Here is a 14,600-nt window from a genome sequence, read left to right as displayed (position 1 = left end):
AAGAGAGAGTAAGGAGTGGAGAAAGACAGAGAGAGAGAGTAAGGAGTGGAGAAAGACAGAAAGAGAGAGTAAGGAGTGGAGAAAGACAGAAAGAGAGAGTAAGGAGTGGAGAAAGACAGAAAGAGAGAGTAAGGAGTGGAGAAAGACAGAAAGAGATAGTAAGGAGTGGAGAAAGACAGAAAGAGAGAGTAAGGAGTGGAGAAAGAGAGAGTAAGGAGTGGAGAAAGAGAGAGCAAGGAGTGGAGAAAGACAGAGAGTAAGGAGTGGAGAAAGACAGAAAGAGTAAGGAGTGGAGAAAGACAGAAAGAGAGAGTAAGGAGTGGAGAAAGACAGAAAGAGAGAGTAAGGAGTGGAGAAAACATAAAGAGAGAGTAAGGAGTGGAGAAAGACAGAGAGAGAGAGTAAGGAGTGGAGAAAGACAGAGAGAGTAAGAGGAGAAAGACAGAGAGAGAAAAACAGAGTAAGGAGTGGAGAAAGACAGAGAGAGAGAGTAAGGAGTGGAGAAAGACAGAAAGAGAGAGTAAGGAGTGGAGAAAGACAGAAAGAGAGAGTAATGAGTGGAGAAAGAGAGAGTAAGGAGTGGAGAAAGACAGAGAGAGAGAGTAAGGAGTGGAGAAAGACAGAAAGAGAGAGTAAGGAGTGGAGAAAGACAGAAAGAGAGAGTAAGGAGTGGAGAAAGACAGAGAGAGAGAGTAAGGAGTGGAGAAAGACAGAGAGAGAGAGTAAGGAGTGGAGAAAGACAGAGAGAGAGTAAGGAGTGGAGAAAGACAGAAGAGAGAGAGTAAGGAGTGGAGAAAGACAGAGAGTAAGGAGTGGAGAAAGAGAGAGTAAGGAGTGAGGAAAGAGAGAGAAGGAGTGGAGAAAGACAGAAAGAGAGACAGAAAGAGTAAGGAGAGTGGAGAAAGACAGAAAGAGAGAGTAAGGAGTGGAGAAAGACAGAAAGAGAGAGTAAGGAGTGGAGAAAGACAGAAAGAGAGAGTAAGGAGTGGAGAAAGACAGAAAGAGAGAGTAAGGAGTGGAGAAAGACAGAAAGAGAGAGTAAGGAGTGGAGAAAGACAGAAAGAGAGAGTAAGGAGTGGAGAAAGAGAGAGTAAGGAGTGGAGAAAGAGAGAGTAAGGGAGAAAGAGAAAGAGAGAGTAAGGAGTGGAGAAAGACAGAAAGAGAGAGTAAGGAGTGGAGAAAGACAGAAAGAGAGAGTAAGGAGTGGAGAAAGACATAAAGAGAGATTAAGGAGTGGAGAAAGACAGAGAGAGAGAGAGTATGGAGTGGAGAAAGACAGAGTAAGTAGTGGAGAAAGACAGAGAGAGAAAAAAAGAGTAAGGAGTGGAGAAAGACAGAGAGAGAGAGTTATACTACTAATTTAAAATGTACATTGTAGACCCCAATCAATAGAGTTATGTGACACTGTAGACATACACAGTAAAGTAAAAACAAATTCTCCTGGCCAGTACGGGTATCGAACCCACGACCTTCGCGTTATTAGCACGACGCTCTAACCAACTGAGCTAACCGGCCTTGATAATGCTCACTTTACGGATTAGAGACAGAAAGAGAGAGTAAGGAGTGGAGAAAGACAGAAAGAGAGAGTAAGGAGTGGAGAAAGACAGAGAGAGAGAGTAAGGAGTGGAGAAAGACAGAAAGAGAGAGTAAGGAGTGGAGAAAGACAGAGAGAGAGTAAGGAGTGGAGAAAGACAGAAAGAGAGAGTAAGGAGTGGAGAAAGACAGAGAGAGAGAGTAAGGAGTGGAGAAAGACAGAAAGAGAGAGTAAGGAGTGGAGAAAGACAGAAAGAGAGAGTAAGGAGTGGAGAAAGACAGAAAGAGAGAGTAAGGAGTGGAGAAAGACAGAAAGAGAGAGTAAGGAGTGGAGAAAGACAGAAAGAGAGAGTAAGGAGTGGAGAAAGACAGAGAGAGAGTAAGGAGTGGAGAAAGACAGAAAGAGAGAGTAAGGAGTGGAGAAAGACAGAGAGAGAGAGAGTAAGGAGTGGGGAAAGACAGAAAGAGAGTAAGGAGTGGAGAAAGACAGAAAGAGAGAGTAAGGAGTGGAGAAAGACAGAAAGAGAGTAAGGAGTGGAGAAAGACAGAAAGAGAGAGTAAGGAGTGGAGAAAGACAGAGAGAGAGAGTAAGGAGTGGAGAAAGACAGAGAGAGAGTAAGGAGTGGAGAAAGACAGAGAGAGAGAGTAAGGAGTGGAGAAAGACAGAGAGAGAGTAAGGAGTGGAGAAAGACAGAGAGAGAGAGTAAGGAGTGGAGAAAGACAGAGAGAGAGAGTAAGGAGTGTAAGAGAGAAAGAGAGAGTAAGGAGTGGAGAAAGAGAGAGTAAGGAGTGGAGAAAGAGAGAGTAATGGGTGGAGAAAGAGAGAGTAAGGAGTGGAGAAAAAGAGAGAGAGTAATGGGTGGAGAAAGAGAGAGTAAGGAGTGGAGAAAGAGAGAGAATGGGTGGAGAAAGAGAGAGTAAGGAGTGGAGAAAGACAGAAAGAGAGAGTAAGGAGTGGAGAAAGACAGAAAGAGAGAGTAAGGAGTGGAGAAAGACAGAAAGAGAGAGTAAGGAGTGGAGAAAGACAGAGAGAGAGAGTAAGGAGTGGAGAAAGACAGAGAGTAGAGAGGAGAAAGAGAGTAAGGAGAAAGAGAAAGAGAGAGTAAGGAGTGGAGAAAGACAGAGAGTAAGGAGTGGAGAAAGAGAGAGTAATGGGTGGAGAAAGAGGGAGTAAGGAGTGGAGAAAGAGAGAATGGGTGGAGAAAGAGAGAGTAAGGAGTGGAGAAAGACAGAGAGAGAGAGTAAGGAGTGGAGAAAGACAGAGAGTAGAGTGGAGAAAGAGAGTGGAGAAAGACAGAAAGAGAGAGTAAGGAGTGGAGAAAGACAGAGAGAGAGAGAGTAAGGAGTGGAGAAAGACAGAGAGAGAGAGTAAGGAGTGGAGAAAGACAGAGAGAGAGAGTAAGGAGTGGAGAAAGACAGAAAGAGAGAGTAAGGAGTGGAGAAAGACAGAAAGAGAGAGTAAGGAGTGGAGAAAGACAGAGAGAGAGAGTAAGGAGTGGAGAAAGACAGAGAGAGAGAGTAAGGAGTGGAGAAAGACAGAAAGAGAGAGTAAGGAGTGGAGAAAGACAGAGAGAGAGAGTAAGGAGTGGAGAAAGAGAGAGTAAGGAGTGGAGAAAGAGAGAGTAAGGAGTGAGGAAAGAGAGAGTAAGGAGTGGAGAAAGACAGAGAGAGAGAGTAAGGAGTGGAGAAAGACAGAAAGAGAGAGTAAGGAGTGGAGAAAGACAGAAAGAGAGAGTAAGGAGTGGAGAAAGACAGAAAGAGAGAGTAAGGAGTGGAGAAAGACAGAAAGAGAGAGTAAGGAGTGGAGAAAGACAGAAAGAGAGAGTAAGGAGTGGAGAAAGACAGAAAGAGAGAGTAAGGAGTGGAGAAAGAGAGAGTAAGGAGTGGAGAAAGAGAGAGTAAGGAGTGGAGAAAGAGAGAGTAAGGAGTGGAGAAAGACAGAAAGAGAGAGTAAGGAGTGGAGAAAGACAGAAAGAGAGAGTAAGGAGTGGAGAAAGACATAAAGAGAGATTAAGGAGTGGAGAAAGACAGAGAGAGAGAGAGTATGGAGTGGAGAAAGACAGAGTAAGTAGTGGAGAAAGACAGAGAGAGAAAAAAAGAGTAAGGAGTGGAGAAAGACAGAGAGAGAGAGTTATACTACTAATTTAAAATGTACATTGTAGACCCCAATCAATAGAGTTATGTGACACTGTAGACATACACAGTAAAGTAAAAACAAATTCTCCTGGCCAGTACGGGTATCGAACCCACGACCTTCGCGTTATTAGCACGACGCTCTAACCAACTGAGCTAACCGGCCTTGATAATGCTCACTTTACGGATTAGAGACAGAAAGAGAGAGTAAGGAGTGGAGAAAGACAGAAAGAGAGAGTAAGGAGTGGAGAAAGACAGAGAGAGAGAGTAAGGAGTGGAGAAAGACAGAAAGAGAGAGTAAGGAGTGGAGAAAGACAGAGAGAGAGTAAGGAGTGGAGAAAGACAGAAAGAGAGAGTAAGGAGTGGAGAAAGACAGAGAGAGAGAGTAAGGAGTGGAGAAAGACAGAAAGAGAGAGTAAGGAGTGGAGAAAGACAGAAAGAGAGAGTAAGGAGTGGGGAAAGACAGAAAGAGAGAGTAAGGAGTGGAGAAAGACAGAGAGAGAGAGTAAGGAGTGGAGAAAGACAGAAAGAGAGAGTAAGGAGTGGAGAAAGACAGAGAGAGAGTAAGGAGTGGAGAAAGACAGAAAGAGAGAGTAAGGAGTGGAGAAAGACAGAGAGAGAGAGAGTAAGGAGTGGGGAAAGACAGAAAGAGAGAGTAAGGAGTGGAGAAAGACAGAAAGAGAGAGTAAGGAGTGGAGAAAGACAGAAAGAGAGTAAGGAGTGGAGAAAGACAGAAAGAGAGAGTAAGGAGTGGAGAAAGACAGAGAGAGAGAGTAAGGAGTGCAGAAAGACAGAGAGAGAGTAAGGAGTGAAGAAAGACAGAGAGAGAGAGTAAGGAGTGGAGAAAGACAGAGAGAGAGTAAGGAGTGGAGAAAGACAGAGAGAGAGAGTAAGGAGTGGAGAAAGACAGAGAGAGAGAGTAAGGAGTGGAGAAAGAGAGAGTAAGGAGTGGAGAAAGAGAGAGTAAGGAGTGGAGAAAGAGAGAGTAATGGGTGGAGAAAGAGAGAGTAAGGAGTGGAGAAAGAGAGAGTAATGGGTGGAGAAAGAGAGAGTAAGGAGTGGAGAAAGAGAGAGTAATGGGTGGAGAAAGAGAGAGTAAGGAGTGGAGAAAGAGAGAAAGAGAGAGTAAGGAGTGGAGAAATACAGAAAGAGAGAGTAAGGAGTGGAGAAAGACAGAAAGAGAGAGTAAGGAGTGGAGAAAGACAGAGAGAGAGAGTAAGGAGTGGAGAAAGAGAGAGTAAGGAGTGGAGAAAGAGAGAGTAAGGAGTGGAGAAAGAGAGAGTAATGGGTGGAGAAAGAGAGAGTAAGGAGTGGAGAAAGAGAGAGTAATGGGTGGAGAAAGAGGGAGTAAGGAGTGGAGAAAGAGAGAGTAATGGGTGGAGAAAGAGAGAGTAAGGAGTGGAGAAAGAGAGAGTAATGGGTGGAGAAAGAGAGAGTAAGGAGTGGAGAAAGAGAGAGTAATGGGTGGAGAAAGAGAGAGTAAGGAGTGGAGAAAGACAGAAAGAGAGAGTAAGGAGTGGAGAAATACAGAAAGAGAGAGTAAGGAGTGGAGAAAGACAGAAAGAGAGAGTAAGGAGTGGAGAAAGAGAGAGTAATGGGTGGAGAAAGAGAGAGTAAGGAGTGGAGAAAGACAGAAAGAGAGAGTAAGGAGTGGAGAAAGAGAGAGTAAGGAGTGGAGAAAGACAGAAAGAGAGAGAGTAAGGAGTGGAGAAAGACAGAGTAAGTAGTGGAGAAAGACAGAAAGAGAGAGTAAGGAGTGGAGAAAGACAGAGAGAGAGAGTAAGGAGTGGAGAAAGACAGAGAGAGAGAGTAAGGAGTGGAGACAGACAGAGTAAGTAGTGGAGAAAGACAGAAAGAGAGAGTAAGGAGTGGAGAAAGACAGAGAGAGAGAGTAAGGAGTGGAGAAAGACAGAGTAAGGAGTGGAGAAAGACAGAAAGAGAAAGTAAGGAGTGGAGAAAGACAGAGTAAGTAGTGGAGAAAGACAGAGAGAGAAAAACAGAGTAAGGAGTGGAGAAAGACAGAGAGAGAGAGAGTAAGGAGTGCAGAAAGACAGAGAGAGAGAGTAAGGAGTGGAGAAAGACAGAGAGAGAGAGTAAGGAGTGGAGAAAGACAGAGAGAGAGTAAGAAGTGGAGAAAGACAGAGAGAGAGAGTAAGGAGTGGAGAAAGACAGAGAGAGAGAGTAAGGAGTGGAGAAAGACAGAGAGATAGTAAGGAGTGGAGAAAGACAGAAAGAGAGAGTAAGGAGTGGAGAAAGACAGAGAGAGTAAGGAGTGCAGAAAGACAGAGAGAGAGAGTAAGGAGTGCAGAAAGACAGAGTGAGAGAGTAAGGAGTGGAGAAAGACAGAGAGAGAGAGAGTAAGGAGTGGAGAAAGACAGAGAGAGAGAGTAAGGAGTGGAGAAAGACAGAGAGAGAGAGTAAGGAGTGGAGAAAGACAGAGAGAGAGAGTAAGGAGTGGAGAAAGACAGAGTAAGGAGTGGAGAAAGAGAGAGTAAGGAGTGGAGAAAGACAGAAAGAGAGAGTAAGGAGTGGAGAAAGACAGAAAGAGAGAGTAAGGAGTGGAGAAAGACAGAAAGAGAGAGTAAGGAGTGGAGAAAGACATAAAGAGAGATTAAGGAGTGGAGAAAGACAGAGAGAGAGAGAGTATGGAGTGGAGAAAGACAGAGTAAGTAGTGGAGAAAGACAGAGAGAGAAAAAAAGAGTAAGGAGTGGAGAAAGACAGAGAGAGAGAGTTATACTACTAATTTAAAATGTACATTGTAGACCCCAATCAATAGAGTTATGTGACACTGTAGACATACACAGTAAAGTAAAAACAAATTCTCCTGGCCAGTACGGGTATCGAACCCACGACCTTCGCGTTATTAGCACGACGCTCTAACCAACTGAGCTAACCGGCCTTGATAATGCTCACTTTACGGATTAGAGACAGAAAGAGAGAGTAAGGAGTGGAGAAAGACAGAAAGAGGAGTGGAGTGGAGAAAGACAGAAAGAGAGAGTAAGGAGTGGAGAAAGACAGAGAGAGAGAGTAAGGAGTGGAGAAAGACAGAAAGAGAGAGTAAGGAGTGGAGAAAGACAGAGAGAGAGTAAGGAGTGGAGAAAGACAGAAAGAGAGAGTAAGGAGTGGAGAAAGACAGAGAGAGAGAGTAAGGAGTGGGGAAAGACAGAAAGAGAGAGTAAGGAGTGGAGAAAGACAGAAAGAGAGAGTAAGGAGTGGAGAAAGACAGAAAGAGAGTAAGGAGTGGAGAAAGACAGAAAGAGAGAGTAAGGAGTGGAGAAAGACAGAGAGAGAGAGTAAGGAGTGCAGAAAGACAGAGAGAGAGTAAGGAGTGAAGAAAGACAGAGAGAGAGAGTAAGGAGTGGAGAAAGACAGAGAGAGAGTAAGGAGTGGAGAAAGACAGAGAGAGAGAGTAAGGAGTGGAGAAAGACAGAGAGAGAGAGTAAGGAGTGGAGAAAGAGAGAGTAAGGAGTGGAGAAAGAGAGAGTAAGGAGTGGAGAAAGAGAGAGTAATGGGTGGAGAAAGAGAGAGTAAGGAGTGGAGAAAGAGAGAGTAATGGGTGGAGAAAGAGAGAGTAAGGAGTGGAGAAAGAGAGAGTAATGGGTGGAGAAAGAGAGAGTAAGGAGTGGAGAAAGAGAGAGTAATGAGTGGAGAAAGAGAGAGTAAGGAGTGGAGAAAGACAGAAAGAGAGAGTAAGGAGTGGAGAAATACAGAAAGAGAGAGTAAGGAGTGGAGAAAGACAGAAAGAGAGAGTAAGGAGTGGAGAAAGACAGAGAGAGAGAGTAAGGAGTGGAGAAAGAGAGAGTAAGGAGTGGAGAAAGAGAGAGTAAGGAGTGGAGAAAGAGAGAGTAATGGGTGGAGAAAGAGAGAGTAAGGAGTGGAGAAAGAGAGAGTAATGGGTGGAGAAAGAGAGAGTAAGGAGTGGAGAAAGAGAGAGTAATGGGTGGAGAAAGAGAGAGTAAGGAGTGGAGAAAGAGAGAGTAATGGGTGGAGAAAGAGAGAGTAAGGAGTGGAGAAAGAGAGAGTAATGGGTGGAGAAAGAGAGAGTAAGGAGTGGAGAAAGACAGAAAGAGAGAGTAAGGAGTGGAGAAAGACAGAAAGAGAGAGTAAGGAGTGGAGAAAGACAGAGAGAGAGTAAGGAGTGGAGAAAGACAGAAAGAGAGAGTAAGGAGTGGAGAAAGACAGAAAGAGATAGTAAGGAGTGGAGAAAGACAGAAAGAGAGAGTAAGGAGTGGAGAAAGAGAGAGTAAGGAGTGGAGAAAGAGAGAGCAAGGAGTGGAGAAAGAGAGAGTAAGGAGTGGAGAAAGACAGAAAGAGAGAGTAAGGAGTGGAGAAAGACAGAAAGAGAGAGTAAGGAGTGGAGAAAGACAGAAAGAGAGAGTAAGGAGTGGAGAAAGACATAAAGAGAGAGTAAGGAGTGGAGAAAGACAGAGAGAGAGAGTAAGGAGTGGAGAAAGACATAGTAAGTAATGGGGAAAGACAGAGAGAGAAAAACAGAGTAAGGAGTGGAGAAAGACAGAGAGAGAGAGTTATACTACTAATTTAAAATGTACATTGTAGACCCCAATCAATAGAGTTATGTGACACTCTAGACATACACAGTAAAGTAAAAACAAATTCTCCTGGCCAGTACGGGTATCGAACCCGCGACCTTCGCGTTATTAGCACGACGACTAACCAACTGAGCTAACCGGCCTTGATAATGCTCACTTTACGGATTAAGACAGAAAGAAGAGAGAGTAAGGAGTGGAGAAAGACAGAAAGAGAGAGTAAGGAGTGGAGAAAGACAGAGAGAGAGAGTAAGGAGTGGAGAAAGACAGAAAGAGAGAGTAAGGAGTGGAGATAGACAGAAAGAGAGAGTAAGGAGTGGAGAAAGCGAGAGTAAGGAGTGGAGAAAGAGAGAGTAAGGAGTGAGGAAAGAGAGAGTAAGGAGTGGAGAAAGACAGAGAGAGAGAGTAAGGAGTGGAGAAAGACAGAAAGAGAGAGTAAGGAGTGGGGAAAGACAGAAAGAGAGAGTAAGGAGTGGAGAAAGACAGAAAGAGAGAGTAAGGAGTGGAGAAAGACAGAAAGAGAGAGTAAGGAGTGGAGAAAGACAGAAAGAGAGAGTAAGGAGTGGAGAAAGACAGAAAGAGATAGTAAGGAGTGGAGAAAGACAGAAAGAGAGAGTAAGGAGTGGAGAAAGAGAGAGTAAGGAGTGGAGAAAGAGAGAGCAAGGAGTGGAGAAAGACAGAAAGAGAGAGTAAGGAGTGGAGAAAGACAGAAAGAGAGAGTAAGGAGTGGAGAAAGACAGAAAGAGAGAGTAAGGAGTGGAGAAAGACATAAAGAGAGAGTAAGGAGTGGAGAAAGACAGAGAGAGAGAGTAAGGAGTGGAGAAAGACAGAGTAAGTAGTGGAGAAAGACAGAGAGAGAAAAAAAGAGTAAGGAGTGGAGAAAGACAGAGAGAGAGAGTTATACTACTAATTTAAAATGTACATTGTAGACCCCAATCAATAGAGTTATGTGACACTGTAGACATACACAGTAAAGTAAAAACAAATTCTCCTGGCCAGTAAGGGTATCGAACCCACGACCTTCGCGTTATTAGCACGACGCTCTAACCAACTGAGCTAACCGGCCTTGATAATGCTCACTTTACGGATTAGAGACAGAAAGAGAGAGTAAGGAGTGGAGAAAGACAGAAAGAGAGGGTAAGGAGTGGAGAAAGACAGAAAGAGAGAGTAAGGAGTGGAGAAAGACAGAAAGAGAGAGTAAGGAGTGGAGAAAGACAGAAAGAGAGAGTAAGGAGTGGAGAAAGAGAGAGTAAGGAGTGGAGAAAGAGAGAGTAAGGAGTGGAGAAAGACAGAAAGAGAGAGTAAGGAGTGGAGAAAGACAGAAAGAGAGAGTAAGGAGTGGAGAAAGACAGAAAGAGAGAGTAAGGAGTGGAGAAAGACAGAAAGAGATAGTAAGGAGTGGAGAAAGACAGAAAGAGAGAGTAAGGAGTGGAGAAAGAGAGAGTAAGGAGTGGAGAAAGAGAGAGCAAGGAGTGGAGAAAGAGAGAGTAAGGAGTGGAGAAAGACAGAAAGAGAGAGTAAGGAGTGGAGAAAGACAGAAAGAGAGAGTAAGGAGTGGAGAAAGACAGAAAGAGAGAGTAAGGAGTGGAGAAAGACATAAAGAGAGAGTAAGGAGTGGAGAAAGACAGAGAGAGAGAGTAAGGAGTGGAGAAAGACATAGTAAGTAATGGGGAAAGACAGAGAGAGAAAAACAGAGTAAGGAGTGGAGAAAGACAGAGAGAGAGAGTTATACTACTAATTTAAAATGTACATTGTAGACCCCAATCAATAGAGTTATGTGACACTCTAGACATACACAGTAAAGTAAAAACAAATTCTCCTGGCCAGTACGGGTATCGAACCCGACGACCTTCGAGTTATTAGCACGACACTCTAACCAACTGAGCTAACCGGCCTTGATAATGCTCACTTTACGGATTACAGACAGAAAGAGAGAGTAAGGAGTGGAGAAAGACAGAAAGAGAGAGTAAGGAGTGGAGAAAGACAGAGAGAGAGAGTAAGGAGTGGAGAAAGACATAAAGAGAGAGTAAGGAGTGGAGATAGACAGAAAGAGAGAGTAAGGAGTGGAGAAAGACAGAGAGTAAGGAGTGGAGAAAGAGAGAGTAAGGAGTGAGGAAAGAGAGAGTAAGGAGTGGAGAAAGACAGAGAGAGAGAGTAAGGAGTGGAGAAAGACAGAAAGAGAGAGTAAGGAGTGGAGAAAGACAGAAAGAGAGAGTAAGGAGTGGAGAAAGACAGAAAGAGAGAGTAAGGAGTGGAGAAAGACAGAAAGAGAGAGTAAGGAGTGGAGAAAGACAGAAAGAGAGAGTAAGGAGTGGAGAAAGACAGAAAGAGAGAGTAAGGAGTGGAGAAAGACAGAAAGAGAGAGTAAGGAGTGGAGAAAGAGAGAGTAAGGAGTGGAGAAAGAGAGAGCAAAAGAGGAGTAAGGGAGAAAGACAGAAAGAGAGAGTAAGGAGTGGAGAAAGACAGAAAGAGAGAGTAAGGAGTGGAGAAAGACAGAAAGAGAGAGTAAGGAGTGGAGAAAGACAGAAAGAGAGAGTAAGGAGTGGAGAAAGACAGAGAGAGAGAGTAAGGAGTGGAGAAAGACAGAGTAAGTAGTGGAGAAAGACAGAGAGAGAAAAAAGAGTAAGGAGTGGAGAAAGACAGAGAGAGAGAGTTATACTACTAATTTAAAATGTACATTGTAGACCCCAATCAATAGAGTTATGTGACACTGTAGACATACACAGTAAAGTAAAAACAAATTCTCCTGGCCAGTAAGGGTATCGAACCCACGACCTTCGTTATTAGCACGACGCTCTAACCAACTGAGCTAACCGGCCTTGATAATGCTCACTTCACGGATTAGAGACAGAAAGAGAGAGTAAGGAGTGGAGAAAGACAGAAAGAGAGAGTAAGGAGTGGAGAAAGACAGAAAGAGAGAGTAAGGAGTGGAGAAAGACAGAAAGAGAGAGTAAGGAGTGGAGAAAGACAGAAAGAGAGAGTAAGGAGTGGAGAAAGACAGAAGTAAGGAGTGGAGAAAGAGAGAGTAAGGAGTGGAGAAAGACAGAAAGAGAGAGTAAGGAGTGGAGAAAGACAGAAAGAGAGAGTAAGGAGTGGAGAAAGACAGAGAGAGAGTAAGGAGTGGAGAAAGACAGAAAGAGATAGTAAGGAGTGGAGAAAGACAGAAAGAGAGAGTAAGGAGTGGAGAAAGAGAGAGTAAGGAGTGGAGAAAGAGAGAGCAAGGAGTGGAGAAAGACAGAAAGAGAGAGTAAGGAGTGGAGAAAGACAGAAAGAGAGAGTAAGGAGTGGAGAAAGACAGAAAGAGAGAGTAAGGAGTGGAGAAAGACATAAAGAGAGAGTAAGGAGTGGAGAAAGACAGAGAGAGAGAGTAAGGAGTGGAGAAAGACAGAGTAAGTAGTGGAGAAAGACAGAGAGAGAAAAAAAGAGTAAGGAGTGGAGAAAGACAGAGAGAGAGAGTTATACTACTAATTTAAAATGTACATTGTAGACCCCAATCAATAGAGTTATGTGACACTGTAGACATACACAGTAAAGTAAAAACAAATTCTCCTGGCCAGTAAGGGTATCGAACCCACGACCTTCGCGTTATTAGCACGACGCTCTAACCAACTGAGCTAACCGGCCTTGATAATGCTCACTTCACGGATTAGAGACAGAAAGAGAGAGTAAGGAGTGGAGAAAGACAGAAAGAGAGAGTAAGGAGTGGAGAAAGACAGAAAGAGAGAGTAAGGAGTGGAGAAAGACAGAAAGAGAGAGTAAGGAGTGGAGAAAGACAGAAAGAGAGAGTAAGGAGTGGAGAAAGAGAGAGTAAGGAGTGGAGAAAGAGAGAGTAAGGAGTGGAGAAAGACAGAAAGAGAGAGTAAGGAGTGGAGAAAGACAGAAAGAGAGAGTAAGGAGTGGAGAAAGACAGAAAGAGAGAGTAAGGAGTGGAGAAAGACAGAGAGAGAGAGTAAGGAGTGGAGAAAGACAGAAAGAGAGAGTAAGGAGTGGAGAAAGACAGAGAGAGAGAGTAAGGAGTGGAGAAAGACAGAGTAAGTAGTGGAGAAAGACAGAGAGAGAAAAACAGAGTAAGGAGTGGAGAAAGACAGAGAGAGAGAGTAAGGAGTGGAGAAAGACAGAGAGAGAGAGTAAGGAGTGGAGAAAGACAGAGTAAGTAGTGGAGAAAGACAGAGAGAGAGAGAGTAAGGAGTGCAGAAAGACAGAGAGAGAGAGTAAGGAGTGGAGAAAAGACAGAGTAAGTAATGGAGAAAGACAGAGAGAGAAAACAGAGTAAGGAGTGGAGAAAGACAGAGAGAGAGAGTTATACTACTAATTTAAAATGTACATTGTAGACCCCAATCAATAGAGTTATGTGACACTGTAGACATACACAGTAAAGTAAAAACAAATTATCCTGGCCAGTACGGGTATCGAACCCGCGACCTTCGCGTTATTAGCACGACACTCTAACCAACTGAGCTAACCGGCCTTGATAATGCTCACTTTACGGATTACAGACAGAAAGAGAGAGTAAGGAGTGGAGAAAGACAGAAAGAGAGAGTAAGGAGTGGAGAAAGACAGAGAGAGAGAGTAAGGAGTGGAGAAAGACATAAAGAGAGAGTAAGGAGTGGAGAAGACAGAAAGAGAGAGTAAGGAGTGGAGAAAGGCGAGAGTAAGGAGTGGAGAAAGAGAGAGTAAGGAGTGAGGAAAGAGAGAGTAAGGAGTGGAGAAAGACAGAGAGAGAGAGTAAGGAGTGGAGAAAGACAGAAAGAGAGAGTAAGGAGTGGAGAAAGACAGAAAGAGAGAGTAAGGAGTGGAAAAGAAAGAGAGTAAGAGTGGAGAAAGACAGAAGTAAGGAGTGGAGAAAGACAGAAAGAGAGAGTAAGGAGTGGAGAAAGACAGAAAGAGAGAGTAAGGAGTGGAGAAAGACAGAAAGAGATAGTAAGGAGTGGAGAAAGACAGAAAGAGAGAGTAAGGAGTGGAGAAAGAGAGAGTAAGGAGTGGAGAAAGAGAGAGCAAGGAGTGGAGAAAGAGAGAGAGAGTAAGGAGTGGAGAAAGACAGAAAGAGAGAGTAAGGAGTGGAGAAAGACAGAAAGAGAGAGTAAGGAGTGGAGAAAGACAGAAAGAGAGAGTAAGGAGTGGAGAAAGACATAAAGAGAGAGTAAGGAGTGGAGAAAGACAGAGAGAGAGAGTAAGGAGTGGAGAAAGACAGAGTAAGTAGTGGAGAAAGACAGAGAGAGAAAAAAAGAGTAAGGAGTGGAGAAAGACAGAGAGAGAAAAAAAGAGTAAGGAGTGGAGAAAGACAGAGAGAGAGAGTTATACTACTAATTTAAAATGTACATTGTAGACCCCAATCAATAGAGTTATGTGACACTGTAGACATACACAGTAAAGTAAAAACAAATTCTCCTGGCCAGTACGGGTATCGAACCCACGACCTTCGCGTTATTAGCACGACGCTCTAACCAACTGAGCTAACCGGCCTTGATAATGCTCACTTCACGGATTAGAGACAGAAAGAGAGAGTAAGGAGTGGAGAAAGACAGAAAGAGAGAGTAAGGAGTGGAGAAAGACAGAAAGAGAGAGTAAGGAGTGGAGAAAGACAGAAAGAGAGAGTAAGGAGTGGAGAAAGACAGAAAGAGAGTAAGGAGGGTAAAAGAGAGAGTAAGGAGTGGAGAAAGAGAGAGTAAGGAGTGGAGAAAGACAGAAAGAGAGAGTAAGGAGTGGAGAAAGACAGAAAGAGAGAGTAAGGAGTGGAGAAAGACATAAAGAGAGAGTAAGGAGTGGAGAAAGACAGAGAGAGAGAGTAAGGAGTGGAGAAAGACAGAAAGAGAGAGTAAGGAGTGGAGAAAGACAGAAAGAGAGAGTAAGGAGTGGAGAAAGACAGAGTAAGTAGTGGAGAAAGACAGAGAGAGAAAAACAGAGTAAGGAGTGGAGAAAGACAGAGAGAGAGTAAGGAGTGGAGAAAGACAGAGAGAGAGAGTAAGGAGTGGAGAAAGACAGAGTAAGTAGTGGAGAAAGACAGAGAGAGAGAGAGTAAGGAGTGCAGAAAGACAGAGAGAGAGAGTAAGGAGTGGAGAAAGACATAGTAAGTAATGGGGAAAGACAGAGAGAGAAAAACAGAGTAAGGAGTGGAGAAAGACAGAGAGAGAGAGTTATACTACTAATTTAAAATGTACATTGTAGACCCCAATCAATAGAGGTATGTGACACTCTAGACATACACAGTAAAGTAAAAACAAATTCTCCTGGCCAGTACGGGTATCGAACCCGCGACCTTCGCGTTATTAGCACGACGCTCTAACCAACTGAGCTAACCGGCCTTGATAATGCTCACTTTACGGATTACAGACAGAAAGAGAGAGTAAGGAGTGGAGAAAGACAGAAAGAGAGAGTAAGGAGTGGAG

At 43.7% G+C, this 14,600-nt stretch overlaps 11 non-coding genes across 11 annotated transcripts; all 11 read right to left on the bottom strand.

Moving 5' to 3' along the window:
* Positions 1 to 1,441: 1,441 nt before the first annotated feature.
* Positions 1,442 to 1,515, bottom strand: trnai-aau. The gene has a single exon. It is a non-coding gene; the product is annotated as a tRNA-Ile (tRNA).
* A 2,243-nt stretch (positions 1,516 to 3,758) lies between these two features.
* Positions 3,759 to 3,832, bottom strand: trnai-aau. Its single transcript has one exon. It is a non-coding gene; the product is annotated as a tRNA-Ile (tRNA).
* A 2,660-nt stretch (positions 3,833 to 6,492) lies between these two features.
* Positions 6,493 to 6,566, bottom strand: trnai-aau. Its single transcript has one exon. It is a non-coding gene; the product is annotated as a tRNA-Ile (tRNA).
* A 1,721-nt stretch (positions 6,567 to 8,287) lies between these two features.
* trnai-aau lies at positions 8,288 to 8,360 on the bottom strand. Its single transcript has one exon. It is a non-coding gene; the product is annotated as a tRNA-Ile (tRNA).
* An 846-nt stretch (positions 8,361 to 9,206) lies between these two features.
* trnai-aau lies at positions 9,207 to 9,280 on the bottom strand. Its single transcript has one exon. It is a non-coding gene; the product is annotated as a tRNA-Ile (tRNA).
* A 754-nt stretch (positions 9,281 to 10,034) lies between these two features.
* Positions 10,035 to 10,109, bottom strand: trnai-aau. The gene has a single exon. It is a non-coding gene; the product is annotated as a tRNA-Ile (tRNA).
* Positions 10,110 to 10,961: 852 nt separating this feature from the next.
* Positions 10,962 to 11,033, bottom strand: trnal-uaa. The gene has a single exon. It is a non-coding gene; the product is annotated as a tRNA-Leu (tRNA).
* A 731-nt stretch (positions 11,034 to 11,764) lies between these two features.
* Positions 11,765 to 11,838, bottom strand: trnai-aau. The gene has a single exon. It is a non-coding gene; the product is annotated as a tRNA-Ile (tRNA).
* A 770-nt stretch (positions 11,839 to 12,608) lies between these two features.
* Positions 12,609 to 12,682, bottom strand: trnai-aau. Its single transcript has one exon. It is a non-coding gene; the product is annotated as a tRNA-Ile (tRNA).
* Positions 12,683 to 13,603: 921 nt separating this feature from the next.
* Positions 13,604 to 13,677, bottom strand: trnai-aau. Its single transcript has one exon. It is a non-coding gene; the product is annotated as a tRNA-Ile (tRNA).
* Positions 13,678 to 14,442: 765 nt separating this feature from the next.
* On the bottom strand, positions 14,443 to 14,516 carry trnai-aau. Its single transcript has one exon. It is a non-coding gene; the product is annotated as a tRNA-Ile (tRNA).
* Between the last annotated feature and the right edge of the window lie 84 nt (positions 14,517 to 14,600).

This window comes from Oncorhynchus gorbuscha, unplaced genomic scaffold (genome assembly GCF_021184085.1).
Source record: "Oncorhynchus gorbuscha isolate QuinsamMale2020 ecotype Even-year unplaced genomic scaffold, OgorEven_v1.0 Un_scaffold_2242, whole genome shotgun sequence".
NCBI classification, from domain to species: Eukaryota; Metazoa; Chordata; class Actinopteri; order Salmoniformes; family Salmonidae; genus Oncorhynchus; species Oncorhynchus gorbuscha.
This window is presented reverse-complemented; position numbering and strand designations above follow the sequence as displayed.